Source organism: Meleagris gallopavo, chromosome 2 (assembly GCF_905368555.1).
Source record: "Meleagris gallopavo chromosome 2, MGAL_WU_HG_1.1, whole genome shotgun sequence".
NCBI lineage: Eukaryota > Metazoa > Chordata > Aves > Galliformes > Phasianidae > Meleagris > Meleagris gallopavo.
Window position 1 is genome coordinate 28,608,035 of NC_139405.1, and position 25,979 is coordinate 28,634,013.

General features: G+C 40.3%; 1 long non-coding RNA gene across 1 annotated transcript in view; it reads left to right on the forward strand.

Moving 5' to 3' along the window:
• The window catches only part of LOC146544915 (uncharacterized), a 39,987-nt gene continuing 14,008 nt past the window's right edge, over window positions 1–25,979 (forward strand). The window contains exons 1-3 of the long non-coding RNA XR_014882051.1: window positions 1–1,996; window positions 2,343–4,990; window positions 6,138–6,248. This is a non-coding gene — a long non-coding RNA (uncharacterized LOC146544915). The remainder of the gene's footprint in view (window positions 1,997–2,342; window positions 4,991–6,137; window positions 6,249–25,979) is intronic.

Below are 25,979 nucleotides of genomic sequence, written 5' to 3' on the forward strand. Positions count from 1 at the left end.
CCCAGCCCTGCTGCAGCACACGTCTCACCCACACTCCCTGTGGTCAACTTCCAGGCTGCCGTATTATATGCAAGTGATGTTAAGGAGGATTCTTGCCTTTTCCCAGCACCCCTCATAGACACACTGAAGCAAGTACTCAGTCTTGCCTTTTCCTTGCAGACCCATGCCAGGTTTAATCTTCTGCTCAGTTATGTTTATTACCTATTGGTCTTGTAAAGCATGAGATACCTACAGGGCTTGCTAAAAGACTGCTTTTGACTTTTACATTGGTAAACACCTTCTGCTGCAGTGCAGCCAATGCAGCATATGCTGCAGGCAAGGGGGTTAGGAATGCATTAGCAACCTTGATTGACATGGTTTTTGACTCAGTTCCCAAGAAAATCAGACTGCTAGGGTGTGAATTTGGTGGGGGGATGATGTTTTGTGGGAACACAAGTGACAAAACAGGGGTTCTATGACTTGAAATGAAACCAAATTCAAGTAGTAATTTTCTTGGATGATATAGTCATCCTAACATAGATACAGTGCTGGAACACAGAGTTCTAAAATGAAACACACACAATACTTCAGCTCACTGGCCAGGGAAATCTGCTACTGCAAATCAGAAGGGTTAGTCTGGAAGAGGAGAGTTGAGGTGGGACTGTCCTGCAGTCTCTGTCAGGTAGCATGTACTAGCAAGAAGGATTCCTGATGTCCCAGTTTCCTGTTGCAGCCCATTGCAAGAATTCCTTCTAATTAAGTAATTATCTCTGTATATACATATGAGAAATTTATTCACATATGAGAAATATTCCAATGGAAACACCTGTAAATTCAAAGTGTTGGGATTTTTCTTTGTTTGTTTGCTTTCTAAGTTGAACTGAAGCAGCTATGTATAAAACACAGCTTTTTATTTTTGGAAGTATTTTTATGAAGTGTTGGGAGTTGCCTCCCTATTGTCTCTCCTAGTTGCTCATCGGAAAGTGTAGAAAAGATGGTGACAGCTCACTGCTCGTATTTTGTTGGTTATGTTATTTTCTGCTTGAAGGAAATTGTAGAAAATAGGCCTTATCCACCTTTTATTCAAATTAGCGTGGAACTGGGAATGATAGCAGAACAAAAACTCTGAATATGTGAATTCTGAAACTGGAGTGAAAGTCTTAAAACTTATCTAAAGTCAATGTGAATTTTTATCCCATAGATTCTTTTTTTAAATTTGCTATGATAAATTTTAGGAAAATTCTTTTGGATGCTTCCCTAAATACATTAAACAGAAGCACATATGTTTTTTCAAATTAGATCTATGCATTTTTCTTTTTCAGGGGGAAAAAAAGTACTTAAATACTTTCACACACTTTTATCTTATTTGAATGTGACAGTGATGTGTGGCACCATGAGATGCCTTTTAATTGTAAGGAGAATGACCACACAGTATGAATGAATATAGTCCTCCTCTGAGAACAAAAATCCTGTTCAAGGGCTGTCAACAGCTTTGCACTGTTTTATGGACTTATGGCTTAGGGCACTCACTGATCACATTTCTGTTTATCATCCAGTTAAGTTTCTGGGTGTATAAGGAAGTATCATAATTAATTCCTAATGCCGTTAAGATCAGAGACAAAAATCCTTTTGTGTGCTTATTTGTGGGTTGGGCCCTGCTTACGCTGATCAAAATAAACGGAGTGCAGAGGAGCACTTGTTTCTACGTACTCCTGGTTGCTGGGCATAACTTAAAAATATGTGCATCCTTGAATGTGAAATTCATCCATGCTCAGGTTGCAGTAGAAAGCACAAGTGTCTGAAGCTGGAGGATATGAGTTTGTTCACAAAGCTGTGTTGTCCTTTCTTGGCAGCCTTCATATTTGCTTCTTATCTGTGGTACACTGGCAGTTAGTGAAAAGTAAAGGAACAAATCAAGACTTGAGCCACAGACAACCTCTTGATTATTTTCTATTCCTCTGAGCCTGGGAATTTTGCCAATCCCATCTCTGGCCCAACTGGAAAGGAAGGAAAAATAGTAAGTTAATTGGTATGTTTTTTAATTGCTGATTAAAATGGGAAATGAACACAAGAGCAAGAGTAAGCAGGATGCCTTAGACAGTTGAGGGAGGGAAACTGCCCTCTTTGACAGGTTTTATGGCTGTCACTTTTTAATAAAAGATAGAAAATTGTTGGCTTAGTTGAAAGGAATATAAGGAGAACTTAAGGAAGGCAAGCTAGACTTTAAGATTCTTTCTTCTGTGCTGTGTTTCTTCAGAAAGTTAATATTTTCTGCTTTAAATTAATGTGAAACACCATGCTAGAAACTGAGATGGGTATCAAATAAACACAAGATAAAGTAAATACCTATTTTTAAATTGCAGATTGAAAGTTCTCTGCAGTTCTGCGATGCAAGTTCTTCCTGTACAGGAGTTTAAATGGAGGAGAGAGTCTGACTGACATTCAGCACCTACGCTGATAATCCTAGCACATGTCATACAAGCAAAATTAAAAGGAGGGTGTTGAATAAGGAACAATTTGTTTAAGGCAAGAGACAAAATTCATGTCAAGAACAAGAAGAATTCAGAGATCTATAACTACTGTATCTGAGAAATCCAGTATTTGTTGGGAGATTTGCTCTAAAACATTAGGAAATCAATTTTCTGGAAAATAATTTTAAGCACTTTTCTGAAGGTATTTTCCACCTAAGTGATACTGACTTTTCTGAGGGAGTTTAATTCTATGCTGTTCATCACTAACTAAAAAGTATAATGTTAGGGGGGCACAAATACTTGAAAGCTGCAAAAGCTGTGGGACAGAACTGGCAGCCTGTTAAAATGTGTAGGTTTGAAGCAAACGTGCAATAAAAAATAAGGTGGAAAGGCACTGAAACTCGAACTGACTTTTATTTAGAAGTTTCTGACCCTATGTATTCTTGTGCTTTTAAACATTATGTGGTTTTGGAAATGCTTGGGAGACTTCCTCTGGCACAGACAGGGAGGAAAAGGCTTTGAGGTTATCACAGTTTATTTACTGCAAAGTGACTGTTCTTTAAAACAACAGCAACAAGATTCAGGATGAATCTTCTATTCAGACCTAAGCAGTAATGACCCAACTCATTTTTTTTTGTGTAAGTATAGAACCTCCATGTCTTTTGTCTGTCTCCTTTGGCTCCCACCACTTTCCTCCTTGCGTACATGTCTTCATTTTCCCTTCCCTCTGTTCCTCTTAATCTATCCTTTAACAATTCCCGTGTTCCCTTAGAGCATCGTGGCTGCCTGCAAGGAGGGCATGGAAGTCACCTGGCATTCAATCTGACAGCCAGGAGGTAGAACTTATTTCCCCAGCTCAAAGAGCACCAGAGCCCAGACTGCTCATGTTAGAGGAGACAGACAGCGACTCACCAATCCATGCACCCAGCTGAGTGCTCACAGCATGGTTCAATGAAGAAGTTCATGCATTTGTACATTTTCAGCTGTGCTTTTTATATCATCAGCTGTGGATTTAGACTCACAGTGATGAGGACCAGAAAGATCATGCATAGATCTTCACTGCAGAGCTCTGAGTGGACCACTGAGTGGGCTAAGCGAGCCCTGTCTAAACACTTGTGGAAACTTGTTTTGAACCCCAGTCTCGTTAACAGCTTTTGAATGAGTATGTTTCTAAGTTGAACTGTTACATCCTTTTCGGCTCCATGTCACTCCTCTTCTTCTTCTCCTTGTTTCCCTGTTACCAAAGCTCCCCAGTCGCACTTCACAACCACAATTATCTTTACCTCTCCAGTTTCTTTACTGCAAGCCTCCTCACAGGAAAAGCTTAGCTCTCACTTACCAGGAGGCTTTCAGAGCGCTAGAAACACTTCATTTTGTTGTTGTGTGTTCAGATTACTCGACATGACTGCTTTTGTCGTGTAGATGTGACCTAAAACTTATGTTCAGGTAGCACTAAGTAAGCAGCAAAGTTATCACCTGTTTAAATAAACCCTTGGCTCCTAATCAACAATTCAACAGAAGAAAAGAAATGGAATAGAACAAAATACGTTTGATTGTTTACTAAAGACATAATGGCCTAGAGACTGAAAACAAAGAGTGGGACTGAGCCAGATGGCAACCGATATAACCTAGACAACCTACGTTTTGAGTCTCTAGGGTACAGAAAACTCCCACTGTGGAATTTTTTTAAACACTAGAGAAATCCGTATGTGCTACTTTTCCAATTACAGTTATTTCCAATAAATGCTGAAACTTCGACTTTAGAAATATCATAGGTCAGTATCAGAAAAATGTTTGTGTATTACATAACACTTGAATGTAACTTGTCCTTGAACAACAGTAGGAGAGCAGGAATGGAGTCTCATGTCATATCCACACAGAAGCCTCCATCAACAGATTTACCATCTGTGTTATTAAGCAATTTATAGAAAACTAAGTCATGCATGAAAGCACAAGTTCATAGCATGGGTGTAGCTGGAATCTTGTGCCATAGTTTATGTCAAGTGTATTGTGGTGCCACGAAGCTTAAAGGGAAAGTTTTGGATGGGGCCAATCAACTGACTACAGATGAGGAAGAAGAAATCATGAGTAGCAGGAGTCGCTCATGAGTGTTGCTGGGAAGAATTACTACTGGCATTTGCATGTTTGTATTCCTCTTGACTGACTTGTCAGGAAGCGGGGGACCGGTTTTTAAGTACCAGGGATAGACAATATCACCAAAGTCATTTGCATTTGTACACAAAATTGCAGCCTTGGGAATGAGAAAAAGGGCTAGACGGTGCCATTCATCATCTAAAGTTTTGGTAAAAATGTGAGTTCTACTCAACTCTTGTAAGACTCCACTTCCAGTGCTGCATCCAGATCTGGGCCCCCAGCATAAGCAGGAAATGGATCATTTGGCCCAGAGGAGTTCCATGAAAATGATCAGAGGCCTAGAATGCCCCTCCTATGAAGAAAGGCTGAAAGCAGCTGGGCTTGTTCGGCTTGAAGAAAAGAAGTGATCTTATAGTGGCCTTCCAGTACCTAAAAGAGAATTGCAGGTAAGCTAGAGGGAGACTTGTTACAAAGACACATAGTGGTAGAACAAGGGGTAATGTCTTTAAATTAAGAGAAATTTAGATTAGACATTAGGAAGAAATTCTTCACTCAGAGGATGCTGAGGCATATATGCACAGGCTGCCCAGAGAAGCTGTGGATGCCTCATCCCTGGGATTTTCAAGGCCAGGTTATATGGGGCTTTGGGTAACCTGGTCTTTGTGGAAAATATTCCTGCGCACAGCGCAGGGGGATTGGAACTAGATGATCCTTATGGTGCCTTCCAACCCAAATTATGCCATGATTCTGAGATTCTGTGACAGAAGTTGATCCTCATTCTTAAGCATCTGTGCACTATAGGTACCACACACAAGGAGGAATAAGAAACTCTGCTAAGTTTAAATGAATATTTTCTATATACTTTCCAGACTGAACAATTGTCCTTCTAAACAAACCTTTGCTTTGGCTTATGCTTAGGTATGGCTGATATTTAAGTGGAAAGAGAAACATGGGTTAGGGTGAAATACGATAGCTTTAAGATGCCTTCTCTTGTTTCTCCTGTTGGAGATGAAGGCCCTCTCTTCAGTTATTGCTGTGTACTGAGTCTCTGAGATGTGTCATATTGCCTAAAGACACATCTTCAAGGAAGGAGGGCTGACACATGTTGCTGTATCCCAGCTGGTGGGTAAGAAGTTTGGAGAAGCAAAAATAAATACATACTTACTAGCAGCAAACAGTAGAGAGGGAGATTTTCTCTTCTACTGAATTAGCACAGTGATCTTTAAGGGAGCTAAATCTACATCTTCCAACTGAAGCCCTTCTCCATGTGAAACTTAAACATGAACTTATATGGATATTCTTCATAAGAAGTATACAACATTTTCTTGCAGAGAAAGCTGTCTTCAGGAGGGCCAATTAGAATTACTGAGCTTGTTCCTCGTTGCTCTAGACTATAGGGCATTTGATCTCTTGTCGCTGCTTCTCCATTCACCCACCTTTTCAGACAGGAGACAGACATTGGGTTCAGACCAGAACCTAGGCAGGATCCCAAATACAAGCTTCAGTTTTCCCCTATTCAATGCTATTTATAGCCTTGGAGGGCAAAAGAGCATGGACAGATCTCTTTCCTCTATAACTTATGTCTCTTTGCAGATAGCAAACCTTTACAACCATGTGCTGATAATGAGGAGCCAGCTAGCCTTAGCCCTGGAGAGATCTACTAGTGGTGCTTCTACCACCCACCTTGGCAGATTTATTTTCCAGGTAGCGTAATTATTCTTATGTGTAATATGCAACTCTCTGAAGTTTAATTTCACGATCATTTTATTTCCTCATTAGCTATGAAATAATTAGTTCCTGTTCTCATCTTAATTTTAATTTTTTGCTGCCTTGGGTGCTAAGGCCTCTGGGCAGCAAAATAGGAAGAAACTAAAAACAGAATTAATCAGAAAAATAGGAAGAAACTAAAAACAGGACTAATCAGGAAAAAAAGAAAAAAAAAATGAAAAAAACAGCATGAGTCATTATATAACCCTGATCTGGAAATTCTTAAAATCTCAGTCTCCTACCTCAAGAAAGTCATCCCATATTCATTAGAGATATTTAAAATCAAATCAAAGATGTGAAATAACTGGGTCAGAAGTACTAGTATGGGTGAGGACCTGGGAGTTCCAACACCAAACAAAGCTTCCAAAAGGATTAGACCTATCCTAGGACTTATAAGCAGAAGTAGCATTTGTAAGAAATGGGCTCAGATTACCAGATTTTAAAGGAAATTTACATACAGTGAGAGAAATTCATATCACAGCAACAAGAACAATGTTGGAAGAAAACATGAGCTTTGAGAAAACCATTAGAAAAGGTTGAAAATGTTCATTCAGACTTGAAAAGAAAAAGAAAATGGTAGTGCGCATAAATTTTCTGACAAGTAAAAGTCTGTTGAAGCATGCTAAGAGGGGTCTAAGTTGTTTCCTGAAGAACCCGGAAAAAGACAAAATAAGAAATCAGTCTACACCGCAGTAAACAGGACTGAGCTGAGTACTGCAGAATGTTTTCAAACTGCAACAGCAATAAAATTCTCTAGATGTAACTTCAAACTTTTGGAGAATTTGAGTCTGCTTAAGGCATGCAGCTCTCAGGGGTGGTCTTGCTACATTTACCAACTCCAGTACAGAAGGACAGATTCAGTAATCTCTTGACATCCCTTTCAGTTTTACATTTCTACATTCTGGTTCAGTTTCTAAGATCTAATACACTCTTATCTTTCTGTAACATTATTTTTATATTGTATAATTAGGATTAGTCAGTACACTGACTGTCTGCAATCCTTCATATGCACCTTAGAAATTAAGCACTGTTGTCAACCTACTAAAATTACCTGGCTGTTCTAATGTGGCTCAAATGTATTAGCATAAAAATGAATGAAACCTTGAAAATAATGGGGAAGGAAAAAAAAAAGGGAAGATTTTACACCATTACAGTTCTGCTCCCTGAGCAACGTTTATTATGGAGGCCACTGGAAAGCAAAGTTGTGTGGAATTTTCAGGTTTGTTATCTCTTTCTCCTTTCCATCACTGAATTTTTGGATATCATAGTGTTAGGACAGACTTTGCTGTGTCCAAACCAGTGCTTTCCAACTGCTTTTCTTCTTGAAAACAAGCATGGATTTCTCTCTTCATACAGCTTCTACTTGAACAATCTGTCCTCCTTTCCTACTTTTCCCTCCCACTCTTTATTTGCTTTCCATCACTTTTCAACTGCATGTATGTATTTTTGTCAGATGACATTTTTTTATTGTGCATTTAGTTATCATGCATTTATGAATGCCATGTCTTGATTACAGTCCTCTGTATTCTGAATTTGGTAACATTTCACTTCTGTGTATCAAATCCCTACTCATTTACCCTGCTGTTCAATAGAAGGAAAAGAAAAAAGAGGAGAATTCTGGGAAAGGCTGTGTTTCTAATGAAGCGCAGATGCTTTGCACCACCACAGATAAAAAGTAGCAACTGGTATCTCAAAAGTATATCATTTATTTTGTTTGTGAGAAAACTGATAAAGCCTCTGACTGTTGGGAAGTTTCATAAGAACAGTCCTCTGAGCCAAAAGAACAAGAAGTTATTTACCATTCATTTCCAATTTTATCCTGATTTTTTAATTTTATTTTAGTGAAAGGTCTACAGATTTCTACAATTCTGCAAAAGTTGAGCTATATCTGTTTCTGAAGCAGAAGAATAAATGGTCCTCTTGAAAACCTAGGATGTGATTGCATATAAATTGTTTTAAATATATAATATACATTAATATATTGCTTAAAACTACGTATGAAGGGGGAAGGGAGTAAAATCAGGCCTGCTAGAGACAAGCCTGGGGGAACGGTAAGGGGATTAGGGGTGAGCCGAGGGGCTCAGCTGAAGTGCATCTACACCAATGCATGCAGCATGGGCAACAAACAAGAAGAGTTGGAAGCCATTGTGCAGCAAGCTAACTATGACCTAGTTGCCATTATGGAAACATGGTGAGACCGCTCTCATGGCTGGAGTGCTGCAATAGATGGTTACAAACTCTTCAGGAAGGACAGGCAAGGAAGGAGGGGGGTGGCGTGGCTCTCTGTATTAGAGAGTGGTTTGATGTCACTGAGCTTGTGGCTGGGGATGAAAAGGTTGAATCCCTATGGGTAAAGATCAGAGGAAGGGCTGACAGGCAGACATCCTGGTGGGCATCTGCTATTGACCACTGAACCAGGATGAAGAGGCAGATGAGACGTTCTACAAGCAGCTGGCAAAAGCTGCGTAATCACCAGCCCTTGTCCTCATGGGGGACTTCAACTTCCCCAGCATATGCTGGGAATACAACACAGTGCAGAAGAAGCAGTCTAGGAGCAGCTGGGGAGAGAGCTGATGAGAGGAGCTGCCCCACTAGACCTGCTGTTCACAAACAGAGAAGGTCTGGTGGGAGATGTGGAGGTCAAGGGCTGTCTTGGACAGAGTGACCATGAAATAGTAGTTCTCTATTCTTGGTGGAGCCAGGAGGAGGAGCAGCAAAACTGCTGTCTTGAACTTCCAGAGGGCAGACTTTGAATTGTTCAGAAGACTAGTAGGGGGAGTCCCCTGGGATTCAGTGTTAGAGAGTAAAGGGGTCCAAGATGGCTGGTCGCTCTTCAAGAAGGAAGTCTTAAAGGCGCAGGAGCAGGCCGTCCCCCTGAGCCGCAAAATGAGCCGGCAGGGAAGATCAGTGTGGATGAATAGGGAACTATTCTTGAAGCTCCAGGAGAAAAAGAGAATCTACCTCCTGTGGAAGAAGGGACAGGCGACTCAGAAAAAGTACAGAGAAGTTGTTAAGATGTGTAGAGAGAAAATCAGAAAGGCAAAAGCCCACCTTGAACTCAACCTGGCCACTGGGGTAAAAAGGAACAAGAAACTCTTTTACAAATACATCAACAGTAAGAGGAAGACTAAGGAGAATCTCCATTCTTTACTGGATGAGGTTGGGAATGTGACCACTGAGAATAAGGAAAAGGCAGAGGTACTGAATGCCTTCTTTATATCTATCTTTAAAGGTCAGACCAGTTATCCTCAGGGCACTCCACTCTCTGACCTGGTAGTCTCGGCTGGGGAGCAAACTAAACTCTGCACGATTCAGGAGGACACAGTCAGAGATCTACTACCCCAACTGGACTGTCATAAGTCCATGGGGCCAGATGAGATTCACATGAGAGTGCCGAGGGAACTAGCAGAGGTGATAGCTGAGCCATTTCCATTATTTATCAGCACTTCTTGTTGACTGGTGAGGTTCCAGAAGACTGGAGACTTGTCAATATGACTCCTACCTACAAGAAGAGTTGTAAGGAAGACTCAGGGAACTACAGGCCTGTTAGCCTGACCTCAGTGCCAGGGAAGGTTATGGAGCAAATTGTCTTGAGGGAGATCACGTGGCATGTGCAGGACAACAGGGGGATCAGGTCTAGCCAGCATGGATTCACAAAGGGCAGGTCCTGCTTGACCAACCTGATCTCCTCCTAAGATCTAGTGATCCATCTGTTGGACAAGTGAAAGGCTGTTGAGATAGTCTATCTAGACTTCAGCAAAGTCTTTGACACTGTCTCCCACAGTATTCTCTTGCAGAAGTTGGCAGCTCGTAGTTTGGACAGGTACACTCTTGACTGGGTAAGGAACTGTCTGGAGGACTGGGCCCTGAGAGTGGTAGTGAATAGAGCTAAATCCAGCCGGTGACTTGTCACTAGTGGTGTTCCCCAGGGGTTGGTGCTGGAGCCTGTCTTCTTCAATATCTTTATTGTTGACTTGGATGAGGGCATGGAGTGCACCCTCAGTAAGTTTGCAGATGACACCAAGTTGGCTGGAAGTGTTGATCTGCCTGGGGGTAGTGAGGCCCTACAGAGGGATCTGGACAAGCTGAATAGCTGGGCTGAAGCCAATGGGATGAGGTTTCAACAAGGCCAAATGCCCGGTCCTGCCACAACTTTGGCCACAACAACCCCATGCAACACTACAGGCTTGGGGCAGAGTGTCTGGAAGACTGTGTAGAGGAAATGGACCTGGGGGTATTGATTGATGCTCAGCTGAACATGAGCCAGCAGTGTGCCCAGGTGGCCAAGAAGACCAATGGCATCCTGGCTTGCATCAGGAACAGTGTTGCCAGCAGGAACAGGGAAGTGATTGTCCCCCTGTACTCAGCTCTGGTGAGGCCGCATCTCGAGTACTATGTCCAGTTTTGGGCCCCTCACTGCAAGAAAGACACTGAGGCCCTGGAGTGTGTTCAAAAAAGGGCAACAAAGCTGGTGAGGGGTCTGGAGCACAGACCTTATGAGGAGCAGCTGAAGGAGCTGGGAATGTTCAGTCTGGAGAAGAGGAGGCTCAGGGGAGACGTTATTGCTCTTTATAACTACCTTTATTGGGAGATTCTAGTGAGCTGGGGGTTGGCCTCTTCTCTCGTGTAACTAGTGATAGGACTAGAGGGAATGGCTTCAAACTGTGCTAGGGGAGGTTTAGGTTGGATGTTAGGAAATACTATTGTGGTCAGGCAGTGGAATGGGCTGCCCAGGGAGGTGGTGGATTCACTGATCCTGGAGGTGTTCAAGGAACATTTGAGCATTGTGTTGAGGGACATAGTTTAGCGAGAACTACTGGTGATAGGTGGATGGTTGGACTGCATGATCTTGTAAGTCTTTTCCAACCTTGCTGTTTCTGTGATTCTGTGATTCTGTGATAAGAGTAGTATGTTATAATGAACTGATGAACTGTCCAGGCATGTGACTTGAAATTTCAGTGAGAAGAGAGAAAAGGTGCTTTACTAAGATATATGAGAGAACATCTGAAATACTTCATGACTTAAGTCATGTTTTATTCATTCAGGGAAAGGATTCAAATAAGATCTACATTTCTGAGTCTTATTTTCTTGGGTTTATTTGGATCACAAAGCCTTTAAAGATTGTTTATGTTATAGCAAATTATGATTTTTGGACTAGAGCCAAAATACTTATTTAATCAAGCATTTCAGCTTTCTCATGAAAGAAAAGGGGGGTACTGCACTTAGCTGCCACAAGCCACCACATGACACTGCTGAAAGACCCTTCCTTGTCGCCTGTCTTAAGCAATCCTTTCAGGAAAGAGGCAAAAAAAGCCAGTGGAGAAATGAGGGCTGGACCAGTGCAACAGAGTGGTCTCTGTTCTCCACAGAGACAGAAGCAAGGTCTGTTCCATTCATAGACATGGCAAGTGAGGACAGAGGGGCTCTTCTGGGTTTGGTGCTGATAGTCCTTGGGTTCTTCCATGCTCTCATCAGCCCCTTTCCATGACTTACAGTGAGGCTGTAGAGCACTTCCTTGTGTCAATTAGAAACGTGAGGGAATGTGACAGGAGAAGGAGCTAAAGAACAAGTCCTGGGACACATTTTTTTTCCCTTAAACTCAACTTATATTTTGTTTTTCCCCCAACTCATGCAGGTTTTTTTGGCTCTAAATGGCAATGTGTCATTCCTCACTAATACCTGAAGTTATCTTTGCCCTCTACTGGCATTCTGTAGAAATACAGGAACACATCAGGCAATAGCTCCGTCACTTCAGTTATTCAAATTCACCAGACAAAAAAGGAGAGTACCCAGAGATTATATGCAGCCAGTGGTGGGACCATGCTCTTGGAGTGGGAGCAGCAAACCTTGTGTGAAAGCTCAGCATTTTCCCTCTACTTCTGCTGTTTACAGCCATAAGTTAACTTGAAAAGTTCAAAAACGTCTCTCAACACCTCAGAGACCTTGAGTAGCCTTCAGCTTGGGCTGTTGGCAACTAGTGGAGGTGCTATATGATCCTGAGACAGAGAAAGAGGCACTGAGGTTCCATCTGAATCAACTGAATCAACTTGTTTTTCTGCTTGGCCTGGGAGAATGTCTCAACTTCAGTACAACCATTTGTCTTGAAACTACCTGATATATTATTTGACTTCGCAGTTTCATTGTATTCTCTAACCCTTCCCATCATCTTGCTGCTTAGATTTGTGTCTGAGATTGTTGTGACCAGAACTTCACACAGTCCTACCAGCAAATAGAACAAAACTCTATTCCCACTTTCTTGGAAACCCTTTCAGTCTATACAGCGATATCTTTATTTAGGACATGAGCCATGATGTTTTGTGTCCCGACCATCATTCTTAACTGATGGTCGCATTTGGGTTCTTTAATGATTCACAGGAATTCTGCATACATCAAGAGCTTCTTTCTTTTCCATCACTGATTTTCCATCTGCAGATCATAAAGAATTTGTGAAACTGAATTACTACCAAAATCAATCCATTACAGTCCTTCACTTTGTAGATGTGCATATCTTTCTGAACTAAAAATACAAATATAAGTGTGTGAGATACTCCATTCAGTTGTCCAAAAGGCCATGTCTTACTTATACAGGCTATCAGAAGTACCAGGGAACATGCAAATACTCCATACAGCAAAGAGCCATGGATATAGGATGTAGGTACTCAGCTACTTACATCATTTGCTTTGTCTTGATCCTTATCTCTAACTTGAGTCTCCAATTCTTTTCAAATTTCAAACCTTTCTCTCAAGATCCTGCTGCAATGAGATGTTTATCTGCTCCTGGCTCCTCTGCAGCATTGAAGTAGTAGTGGATATGAATGTTCACGTTAGCATCAAGCTTCACCAAAGAAAAGACCTAAGTCTTTTAGTAAACTTGCACTAATTACTAGAACTTCCATGGGAAAGGCAACTCACTGGCTGACAAATTACATAGTGAGGTAGTCTAAAAGGGTTACTAAATGAGTCACAATATCATCTTATTTATCAAAGAAAAGTCTCCTGGATTGTTTTTTTCTGGTCTGTAATATGCTCCAAATGTACCCTGCTTCCATTTGATCTAAAAAATGACGTCTTAGGTAACTTAATTCAATTTTAATAACAGCTGGGAAGCTGAAAAGTTTTATTTCTGTTTTTATACAAAGTAACAATTTCTTTCAAATTGACCCTTTAGTCAACAATTTATTCAATTACAAGGGAAGAAAACTATTTTTTCCTCCGCAATTCACAAATGAGGTTTTTATTCACCAGTAGCAAGAGTTCCTGAGATGAAAGCAAAAGAAGCATCTGGTCTATTCAAGTCACCAGCAGAGCTCCCATTGCCTGCAGCATTGTCAGAATTTCACACTAAGGATTAGCCATATCTTAATCTATCCCGATCTTTTATGCAAAAGACCAGTAAAACGGCATTTAAAGTTTTATCAGATTAGAAACACATGTATTTAACAAGGCCTTTTAAAGATAAATTATGTGCCATTAGAAAGCCTGACTCATGATTTCTGAATGTTTGGAGGTTGTTAATCTGCTGAGAGGGATACCTTGTTCAGGCTAATGATCTCACCAGAGCCAATGCCTGGGGAATCGTGTTGGCAGTAGAGAAATGGAAAAGGCAATTTACCTTAATAGTCTGATGTAGCAAAGGTTTGGCAGAACCGATTCATCATCGACTCTTCTGCCATTTAGATCTACCAGCTCCCATTAAAATTATGTATTTTGTTCCCTCTCAGTTGTTGCTACTCAGGCTTAATAGAGAAAATGCTTATACTCCTACAAATTAATTTCCTTTTTCCAACTAATAGGTGCAAAGCAGTACTGTTTTGGAGGAGCTCATCAAGGTCATTTTCCAAGCAATTAAGTTTCTCCTTTTTATCCTTTCTGTTGTGGGAGTGCATTCTCGATTTCTGCCGTTTAGGAACAAAATATAACATGGAGAGAAACAGCTTTATTCTTGGATACTTCTTACCTATTTTTATTGAGCTAACATTGTCTGTTAGCTAAGTACCCTCTTCCTTTCCTTATGTTATGTCCCACAGTGTTTACCTACAGTAATTGTATCCCTGCTGCACTAATTTATCCTTATTTTGCTAGACTAAACAAGCCAATGTTCTTTATCTTCTTAGCTAGCATAGCTGCCTTTTTTTTTTTTTTTAATCCTCTCCTGTGTGCACAGGAGCAGCTAGATATACAGATACTTCTAAAGACTGAATCTCTCCCAAGCTTCGTCAACTTTAAAATTCCCTTTTCATCTCAAGAAATAAAACAAGAGAAAATTGTGTCTATAAACTCTTCATACTATTGCTATTGCTATTATTGCTGTTATATCAATAGCAATGAACTATACAGTATCTCCTTTTCCTACTGTAATCAATGGATGCATTTAGTTCTTTCCTTGTACCCTGAAAATAGATCTAGGCTGTCATATTGTGAGGCCACAGTACTTGTGGCTACAAAAGTCTTGATGCAGACAGTTGATCTAGCAATGAGGTGTCATTTTTCTCCTATAGCTTACATGCCCAGAGAGGCGTTGGAGGCCCATCCCCGGGGTCATTCGAGGTCAGACTGTAACGGGGCTCTGAGCACCTGTAGATGTCCCTGTTCACTGCAGGGGAGTTGGACCAGATGGCCTTTAAGGGTCCCTTCCAACTCAAATGGTTCCATGGTTCTATAGAAATAATGGACAGGAAATCAAGTAGAGCTGTATCAGCAATGAACTTAAGTGTTGTGCCTTCTCTTGTGAATGCAAGGCACTGATAAATCCACAAATTTGGAGAAAAGCCCTAAAAAGAGTAGCAATACCTGGGACTACAGCAGGAGCTGGGAATCGAAGGCAGGCTCAGAAAGTTATTATTTGACCTCACCTAGTGCATGGACTTTAAGGAAATTCATAGAACTCTACAGTGAAAAGTTTCAAAAGCACCAGAAACTCCTCCCCACCAGTGTTCACTTTAACTTCTGTAAATATCTTTAAATGTTTTATTATTATTATTATTATTATTTATGTATATCTATGTTATTATTCAACTTCCTTACAAAATCAAAACAAATGAAAATAATTGGAAATATTTGTGCAAAAGCGAAAAGAATGAGAAAGGAATACCAACCAGTAACAAAAAATCAGCCATTACAGAGGACCACCTGTTCTTCCAATGACTGCCAGTATCTTGAAGTGGCACTGAAAGGCTTCCTTTGCTTCTGAAAAAGCAGATTCTTTGTAACACATAGTACAAGGGCAAGCAGTCTCTTGATGCTAGCCCACACTGAGTCAACCTGGCATTTTTTTTTTTTTCTCCTGGGAACAGATGTTTTTGATTATGACAAGTCCTTTTTTTCTACATATTACTTCAGGATTGAGGCAGACTTTTCAGAAGCAAATATTCAGAACTGTATTTCTTTAAAGAACAGCTGAACATCCATCATGAAGACATTCATCAGGCATTCCACCACTTTGCATCTCTGCTTCAGATGAGATTAGCCGGGACTGGCTCCTAGCATGTGTCTAATTTGGACATTACCTACAGGTTAGTTTTACTCTGGTGAGAGTATTAGAACCCATTCTACCAAATCCTTGGCTTCCTCAGAACTGTCAGTGTAACTGACAGAGACAGTAAATTTAGAGCCCTGGATTTAGCCTGAACTTGTTGGTTCTTGCCGTCTGCAGGAACATGACCTGAACGCTAAGTGATTTAGGACAGTGCTCTGAACAATCAAAGGAATAGTACGTACCCCAAAGGTTATATTATACTGATGAGTATGATTAATGAATTGACCTGTTATTTCCCACAGCATTAGCTAGAGCAATTATCTCCCTTCTTAGATTATATTTATGGAAGTGTAACAGGTCAGAGTGACTTGATGCATGGATGTGGCAAGCAAAGACCTTTTTGCAGTCAGGGTGGCTGGCAAGAATCTTTCCTCTTTTAAAGCTCAAACGTGATATTGTCACTCGTCTCCTGAAACCTTGAGAAATCCAGATAACTGGTGGCTGTCAGTCACCCCACACTCATACAAGGATTATGGTAGGCAAATTATCTGCAACACACAACAGAAGTCTACTCAGAAATGTCCCTTAGAGGTTCTCTTTGGGTCTCTGATGATAAAGCACTGGTATCCAGTTTCACACAAGCAAAGATTTTGATCTGCAGAGGTTGAGCGATATCTTAAAGAAATTTGAAACCATATGTCAGAAAAATTTGCTGCCATCGATCTAAGTAATGATTTTTTGATACAGGTAGTATAGAAATGTGGCTATGTATAAAACAATTCATATTTTTTATACATTTGGGAAACAGGAATGAAAGTTATTCTGAGGAATATAGCATGCTAAAGGCAACTGCCAGCTTCTGCCCTGATATAGCTAAAATCAATCAAATGCATGATCTTTCAGATGGCAGCCAACTGCAAGCCCATCTTTTGGCACTCAGTACCACTTTTCTGATTTGTTATAAGGTCTACTGAAAATCCCCAACAGTCTTACCAAGTTCAGAGTCAATCTTTCAGCACACTGCTCCAGTGCCCTGCTAGGACCCAGCTCTGCCCCAGCCAGGCTCACAGATGCAGGTAACAAGAGTAAGTCTCGCCTGAGTAAACTTGCTAGTGTGATTACCTTTACTTAAACAGTTTGATGTAATGGTAATCTTTTTTTTTTTTCATCAGTTCTCTATTTGTCTTGCAAGCAGGAGGTGGGAAAAGCATTCCCCACTCTCGGACATAAGCCATTTTTGTGAGTGTGAGTTGTAAATATTTTGAAATTTTGTATTATGACTAATTCTCTGGGGCCCCAGACATGTTCCAGTACAACTGACCTATTCCAGCAAATTCCTAATATGCCGCTCAGCACCTCCCAGGCTTTCCTTCAGCTCCTCCTTCCTTCTTTCTGCCTGCCCAGTGCAGAGGGAGGGTTATAGTAGCTATGAAATGCGGAGCTAGCAGAATCTCATTTCTGCCTAAGCTCTGGCCCTGAACCCTGCCCATTCCTCCCCTTCCTTCCTCCCTCCTTCTTTTCACACTGGAATATAAGAAAGTGGCATCCAGCTGCATAGCCTTGCTTGACCTTCTCTATGGCAGGATTACCTAGTTGTCCTCATGATCTAAGCCTGTCCAGTAGTGAGGCAGATAGTGTCTTCACCCTCCCCTCCTGCTCCTCCCTTCCACTGTCAGATTCATAGTGGGCACACAGCCACTGTCAGGGAAATTACCCTGATATCACTGTAACTTCCTAACCTTATAAAAAGTAAGATCCAGTGGTTGCACAGAAGGATGTCGTCACTGGAAAGCAAGGCAAAGCACAGATAGCATGGCTGGGGGAAAAAAAGAAAACAAGACATGATTCTCTTCCTTTGCTAAAGCTGAGGTTTGCAGGATATTCTGGCAAAGTTTGCAGCGCCACCTATACTGAAGGTCCTTCCCTCTCCCTTCATGACGGCACAGAGGAAAAAAAAAGTAAAAAATAAAAGAGACATTGCAATGGCTACTGTCATCATAATAATGAAATGACAGCAGCTTACCAGCTTGTATGCAAAATGCCTCCTTTTCAGTGTCTCTTCAATACAAAATATCCGCTTCGAAGTGCAGAGTATTATCGAGAATTTGGGATTGAGAAGCACCACTCCCTTTGTAAGAAATATACTATCTCCACCCAAATGGAAAGAAAGGGCGATTGTTCCATGGGGAGGGTGACTCAGAGTTTGGTGGCAATACAATGTGCCTTTTGATCACTATGTAAAACAAACAGAGACTACAACTGAGAATGCCAATAGCTGTTACTGCATGAGAGGACGGTTAACATACTGTTGCCAAACACTTGCACAACATTTTTGACTGACAGATGCCCAAGTGCTGCATTGGAATGAGGCTGAAGGAAATACTCTTAATCATTAGCAAATCTTTGCTGCGTCCATGTGTTATTAACCCCATTTCACTGAGTGTTATGCAGAGGTATGGAAAATCAAGGAACTGCCTTTGCTCTGGACAGAACTTCAGTGAAAGAACCACAAATAAACACCACATAAACACCTAGTCCTCTGATGCAAAGCTTAGACACCTTAAATGGTGCAAACAGTCATCTACGATATAGCTCTGCTGTCTTTTGTTGTGTTGAGTAAACAGAACTGAAGTGAAATTTTGTGGAGTTAACATGTTATTTGACAGAAACAGAAACAAATTTACATCAGCCCATCTGCAGTAATGGTTACGTATCTTGTTAGGAAGAAAAGTAATTTCAATCTCAAGTAATAAGTATGTTGTTAGAGGCTTTATTGACAGGGAAGCTTATAAAAAAAAAAGAACAAATCTGCAGTTAGAGGAGAGAGAGTTTTCCTTGTCTCTGAAATGCCACCTTCCAAAATTACAGCCTCAAATTATAATGAAATGAAAACAACATAAAAATGCTTCCACAATGGCATATGCCTTCAAAAATCTTTCGACAAAGTGACTTAGTGGCAACAGACTTAGATATCACAAATTGGAATGATCAGGAGAGACAATAGGAGTTACATGGAAAATAAAGTTTAATGGAGAAAAAAATTAGCCTGTGTGAAAGAAATCAGAGATTTTGAACGTGTGAAAAAGCACTTATAAAGATGAGACTAATAAATCATTCTCTATGATGTCCTTTACGGGCATGGGCAGGATATAAAGGTGAGGACCCCCACACCCATCTGCAGAACTGGAAAGAACTTTCTAAGTTCTGGAATGAACTATGTTGCAGGTTTTAGACATACATATATACATATACACCCAAGCAGCTGAGGTATACCAGGGAATGCCTAGGTACAGTAGTTCTTATCTGGATCAAACAAGCTGTTGGCAGTATCTTGATATCCGTTTAGATTTTAAGTTCTGTGATTCAAAGATACCCTCCTGAAATTCAGGTTTTGTACATTTGCCAGATTCTGACAATTGTTTTCTGCAAAAATTAAATATATATATATTTTTAAAAAGCTATTTTAAATGCACTTCTATTGTCCTCATGTTGTCTTGGCATGAGAGAAGCATAGAAAATATCACTGAAAGATTTCCTCACCATCAGGAAGTGAGTTTAGGTTGGTTGTGGTTGCCATGTGGGCTGAAGGCTACAGAGGCCTCCAGCAAGTGCAGCTGGGTGGCTGATCATCAGCAGCAGTAACTCCAGCTGCTCTTTTTACTGGGCTCCGCCTGAACTCCTGTTAGTGTATAACCTAATATTTAGTCTAGCCATCAGAGCCGGAAGAAACAACATGTCCAAAAAGTGCTCAAAGTAAATGGCTTGAAACCAAGGAAGTTTTTAAAACCCACAGAGAACAGTTGCAAAAAATCCTTTTTTAGTTTCAAAACTTGAGGCAGTTGTCTAAATGACTTTAAAACCCAGTAGTATTAAATCTACTGAAGATGAGCTAACTGTCAAACAACAGTGAAAGGTTAAATTGCCTTGCTTGTTAAATTTGTTCCAATCTACCAAAAATAACAGACTTCTCAAAATTCCTGCTTCATAGACTTCACAACTACACACAAATCTCAGAAATGTTTGTTTGTGAAGGAGCCTCAGTGCTTCAGCTGAAAACTCTAAAGAAATGGGATTATATGGTGGGTTGACCTGAATCTGCACCATATCCTCCCAGGCCAGGCCTGTGAACACCCTTTGTGAAGCTGAGGGGGAAAGAGGGAGGAGTAAAACTCACCTGTCAGCATTGTGGTCCAGGAAGGGGCCAAATCATTAGGGATTTGACTAAGGAGAAGTAATACTTGGTCAGGATTTGGTTGGATAAGGGTTTCTGGGTCAAATCCTATGTGAGGAAGGGTGCATCATACCACAAGCTTGTATTGTTCTCACTCTTGGAGATGCTGTTGCTGGTATTCATACAAAGCCTAGGAGAGAAAGACAGGTTGCTTAATTTCTGATGGCTCACAGAGCTGACAACATGGCTCAAACAGTCCACTATGTTTTGATATTAGGAGCTGATGTAGAGATTTGTCCAGCATACTGTGAGTTCTCCTGAAGCATCCATTCCTGAGAAATGGCTCTAGCTTGCCACTTCTGGCAACAAGAGGCCAGGGACAAACTGTTAGCAATGCAGTTCCCATCAATGAGTGAAGCCTGAAGCAGAAATGGCTAAAGATTTGGCTTTCAGAGCTATGTACAGTGGCTGGGGCTGAACCAATCATTGCTGTCTTTTCCCCATGTTGTTCTACATGCATCAGTGGTGAGACCACAGAGTAGTTGGAAAAGAATCTAGGAATTATTCATTGCTGAGTCACAGTATTGAAACAGCATGGACGTAAGTAAGAACCCAGGCATGCAATATTGTGGTTATGTAGTATGTTCATTCTGAATGCAAGAGTTAACTATTATCAATTCATTACATTTATATAGCTATGATTTGCTACCATCATGTGACAGACCTTAAACTGTTTTTCTTCAGATTTGGGCAGTCTTAGGCTTTGCAAAACATTCAAGGGCAACAAAACTGTTGTGTGCTACTTTGGTTCCTTGTGGACCTACTCACCCACTCACTGCCATTTAAATTATGAGAACTCTGGGTAGGCTGTTTCAATTTCCTTATGGCTTGTCAGCTCAGTATGTTGGTAACTAAAAATGCTGGACATGCTTTGGGCCTGACTTTATCCCTGGGGTCAGGGAGCAAATGCAGTGGGGGCAATGTGGCAGCTGCTCTGCTCCTGGAATATGGAAATTCTCTGAGTTCATTGCAGCCTTTGTAGCCTGAATCACCAGAGTTGGATTTGGATGAAGAGAAAGGACCCTGCGCTTGTGTCTTAACTGACCACTCACACAATTGCAAATTTTGCAATTTAAAAAAAAAAAAAAAAAAAAAGGTTTAATTATAGTAAAGAAAATAGTGTAGCACAAATGTTTTGCATAGTTTCAAATGTCTCCTCCCAACTTTCATATCAGAATTGTCAGAAATGTATTATCTATTCTTTCTGAAGTATGTTCAGATGAGACCCATCTTCTTTCTATAAATGCTTTAGTATTTTCAAAGCACAATGCACACAGTCTGCAAGCTTTTTTCCCCCCCCAGAATCTTTAATACTCTTGGTCCAGGAACTGTATTTTCTTCTTCATTTGTTTTATTCATTATATGATACTTAAGTAAATCATGTTTCCGCAGTTTTCTAATTCCTCCTTCATAGGTATTTGAAGGGATTCTTTCAATCCACCACCAAATGACTTTCTGCATAGTAATGACAAGGTATTACTGTGATGTCCTTTCAGAAAATAGAACGTGTTGTTCATTGGCTAATAGTGGTAGGTTATTTATTAGAAGGCTGCAGTTGGTGATTGATCCTCACACTGTAAGTAGTTAATATTTAAGAAAGTTGAATGAAATCTCTCTGTGTTGTACATGATAAAAACATTACTAAGGAATGAGGAAAAAAACCTAAGCCACTGAGTTAGACTGAGGTTTTTATGACTAAAACCAGCTCTTTGTATTGACTTTGTCTTCATCTCTTAACTGTACCAAACAAAAGAAACTTTTTTTCCATTTGGTGTTTACCTGCATTTCTCATGCACGTTTCAGTGCAATTTGCAGTACCTGAGCATTTAAAGGTCTCAGTCCAGCGAATTTCATGCCTTATTCTATCCTTATCATGGACAGAGAGGTTTATCTGATCTCATTACCTCCCAAAATAAGTTGCATCACAGTGATACAAGTTCCTTATCCATGTACTAGCTTTTGGTAAGAGCAGTGCCCTCTCAGGACATGAAGGCTTAGAATCCAGAAGCAGGTCCATCCCTGGGGATTCAACTGCCTGAGTATAATTTCCTGATATTGTGCACACTCTCACATTTTTGCAGGGGCTTTTCTATCTGTTGAAATACTGGCAGTTTCATTTCAGAGAAAAACAAACAAGCAAACAAACAAACAAAAATCCTCCCAAACAAACAAGCAAACAAACAGAATCCTTGTTTCTCTCCATTGCTTTACAAGAACACAAGATGTGAAATACAGCATGTTTTAGAACCCAGGCACTAACACTGCAAGTCTCACACACAGCCAGCTTGAAAATGCTGGCATGCCCAGTCTGTTTTGCTAGTAGAAAATCCGTAGTTTTAGAAAAAGTTAAAGCTTTTATCATCAAGTCTTTGAACAGAGGAATTTAATGTTAGTTTACAATTCCTAAGTAGTCTGATGCTCTAAATCATTTAATATTATTTCCTCTCTGATTCCAGTTCCCAGTAAGTGTATCCAAGTTTGGAGGTGAGAGGAGTAATGGAAACATTATGGTTTTCATAGCTGTCCTTAAGGGAATCACAGGGCAACAAGAAATGGCATTCAGTGGCAGCCCTGTTGCTAGAATACTGTGGGTCTCAAATTGCTCTGTTTTCAACCACTACTGACTAAGCTATCATTGAACTTGCTTATTACTTTAGATGCTTCTTTCTGGTTCATTTGTCATTGCTGAGTCAAGAAGGGGAATAATAATCTCTATAGCTACATCAGTATCAGTGTGTGATTATTTTATGAAAAAGAATCCTGTCACTTTTATACCACAAAACCTCAAATGGTTTTGCCAGGCAGTTACATACTGTGAATTTGACCTTTATCCTTTCCCAACTCAATATTTCACCTCTTCTTCAATGGGAATATTTGTGCATGTAAGTGGTTGATGGAGAATCATCTTCCCCCAAATCAGCAGCATTATTAGGAATGTTGGTAATGCGTCAGCTCAGCTTACAACTTTGGAAATGGCATCATCCAACCACTGGACAGTAAACAACAATATTTTAAAAATTAAAAACCATGTTATTTGTAAATACACACAGTAAGGTGGAAATAAGAGGAGGGAGAGGCAGAAGAAAGCTTCTTCTTGAGTTCCTGTGGGCCACTTCCTTTTTTCATGCTGGGACATGGATAATTTTTAGCAAGGGATTGAGTACATTCTCTTGTTTTGTACTAAGAAAAGAAGCAAGTGGAATTTTCGAAATGGGTGAAAAGAAAACAAAAAAAGGGTAAACTGAGAAAAGTAACACCACTTTGTTTTTAATTGCTTTTAACATGATAGGAAGGACACTTAAAAGTCTCAAAGAAAGTGATAAGGTGGGGAAAATCTTCTGTGTTCTTTTCAGTACTATTGTGCCTACAAAACTGTCAATTATGTATTTCAGTGCCCCATACTTCTACCTCTTACGGCCTCTTCACCATAACAGTCCCATTCCTCCTCATTGTGCAGGGGTGTGTATGTCCAAGATGATCAATCCAGCATCTCTGATCAATGTGGTTCCTTACAAGCTGTTGTGAAGAGGTTTAACAAATAAATATATACATACGTACAGATTAAATCTTCAGTTTTAACTTCATGGTGTAGACAGAAGAGGTGCCACCAATTAAAAAACTTGTGGCTGTCAAGATTTTTCTTGGTGAGTAGGTGTAGGATTTTTGGGAAGGTATGCAGGTCAGGTTACAATTTGTTTTGTAAGTTTTGTGGGCTGGGTAGAGGAAATGGCCAGTCTGAGAGCCTTAAGAGGCATTTGTGGAGAGACTTTAAATACCCCCAACATACACAGGTTTAGTGTCAGAGGGCAGAACAGGAGCTGGCAGAAGTAAATATAGTGCAGAGAATCATAAATATTTTTTTGTATCTTTATATTCTTTTATATATAAACTCAGAGAATCTTCTTCTGGTCTAAACTTTCTAGTAGTCTCAGAATTTTGTCTGTAGGTTTCAACAAACCCATGCCCGGCTATCCAAGCATTTCCTCCAGCAGAAGACTTTACCAGCAGGTTAACTCTTCTGAACACCTCCTGCCTCATGCAGCAGAACAGGGTAGACCCTTAAAACAACCCAAGAACTGAAGTCTTTGGTGGTGGTGGTAAAACACAGCACATCAAGATACACACACAACAAAATTATTTTTAAATCCAAGTGATAGAGAAATAATATAGAGGATATTTCTCTCTAATAGACTATTCTTTTCACATGACAAGTCTATACCATCTCAGGTGACACATGGCTTATGCAGTCTGCCACAGCTAACACACAGGAGAGAAGAATGGTAGCCTATGGTCACATATATTTCCAATAGATAAAATTAAAGGAACTGATAAAGAAATCTGGATTATTTAAATTCATGATTCAAACACATGCATCTCATCTCTTCAAAGAGATAGAGGAGCCCTCACTTATTTCACTGTAGGACTCAGAATATATGAGGAATTCAAGACAAAAACATGAATCGAGAGTAAAAAAAATTACCTATGTATGGGTGATCTGTTTTTGGTTTTTAATGTTTAGAGACAAATTCAAAGAGAAACATGATATGTTTCTCTAAAGCTGCTGAAATTACCTAATATTGGGAACAAATGATAAAAATAATCTTACAGATTATTTATGGCAAAAAAAGTAAAACAATACACATGTATGAAGACTTCAGGCCATAGGAGCAGACAGTTCATAAGTGAAATATTTGGACAGTGAAGAGCATCTCAGATAAGATGTGGGTTGGCTCACATGCACCATCTGATCTTGCTAGGGATAGAATGGGATAAACCATGAATATGATCAGGTGAGACAGGCTGGAAGTATTGGCAGCATCTTTAGGGGCACACAAAAATGCAGAGTAGCTTTACTTCAGTCCAGCAGAATCTAGCTTTGGAAAGAAAATGGACAACCAGGTTTATAAATAGATGAGAATGAAACCTGGTCAACAGAAAGGACCATTTGCAGATTAAAATTGTTTTGTGGCATTGGGCCACTCACAAACAAGATTGCCTGGATGCATTGCAAAATCAGACCTCTGTGTCCTTTCATATAGCCACCCAGATCAAACACGGAAGATAAAGTATTTTCCCAGCACTAGAGAAGCTTGAGCTTCATCTAGTTAAAATATTTCTCCCAACTTCAGACCATCTATAAAATTTAGTAGTTTGAATAAACAAGTTTTTCCTTGTCTGCCTCTCATGTGGGAGATAAAGACCCTTTGGCTGCTTGTTTGAAATGTAAGTAGAGTTGCAAATATGCCTCTTTTCTGATACAGACCAAAACATTCTTTTGCATTCTTCATACTGTGATCAAACTCATTCACATGGACCTCCTCGGCAATGTTAACACTGAGAATGGCGCAGAGATTCATTTCACCATGAAGTGTTTTTGAGGAGGACAAATTCATTTTCACTGGAAGTTTTACAGTGTATGTGCCCACACAAACAGCCTGAATGGGCACAGACATAATTGTTACTATTCTTCTCTAATGAGCAAGGCTAATCTCTCCTGTGCTGCCGCTTGTATATATGCTGTCGTTGCTGGTTTGGTCATTCCCAGAAGGGACTGAACAAGGGATGCGGAGCTCGCAGCAACTTTTACACCTTGGCTTAAGGCTGTGTGTCTGATACCTGAAGCTAGAAGGCCAGGCTCCACAGGCGTAGGGTGCTGTGTCTTGATTCCTGATGATTGTACATTTGCTTACCTACTCATGGTTGCAGCCAGGTTTCAAACCGGCATTTTTTCACAGAAACAAGTAAATTGCATTACAAATCGTCATGCTTTCTTGTCAGTGGTGGAGTACTTTTTTCTTCCACAGTCAGACCAAATTTTTAGTACCAGGTGTACACAAGAAAGTCTGCTTTTCTTGCTTTAGTGTTTTATATTAGTACTTGATTTTGTTTGATGGTGAGCTGCAGGAGTTGCAGTGATAGATCAAAGAGACCAAGTTTCAGTTATGTCTAATTAGATTTCACT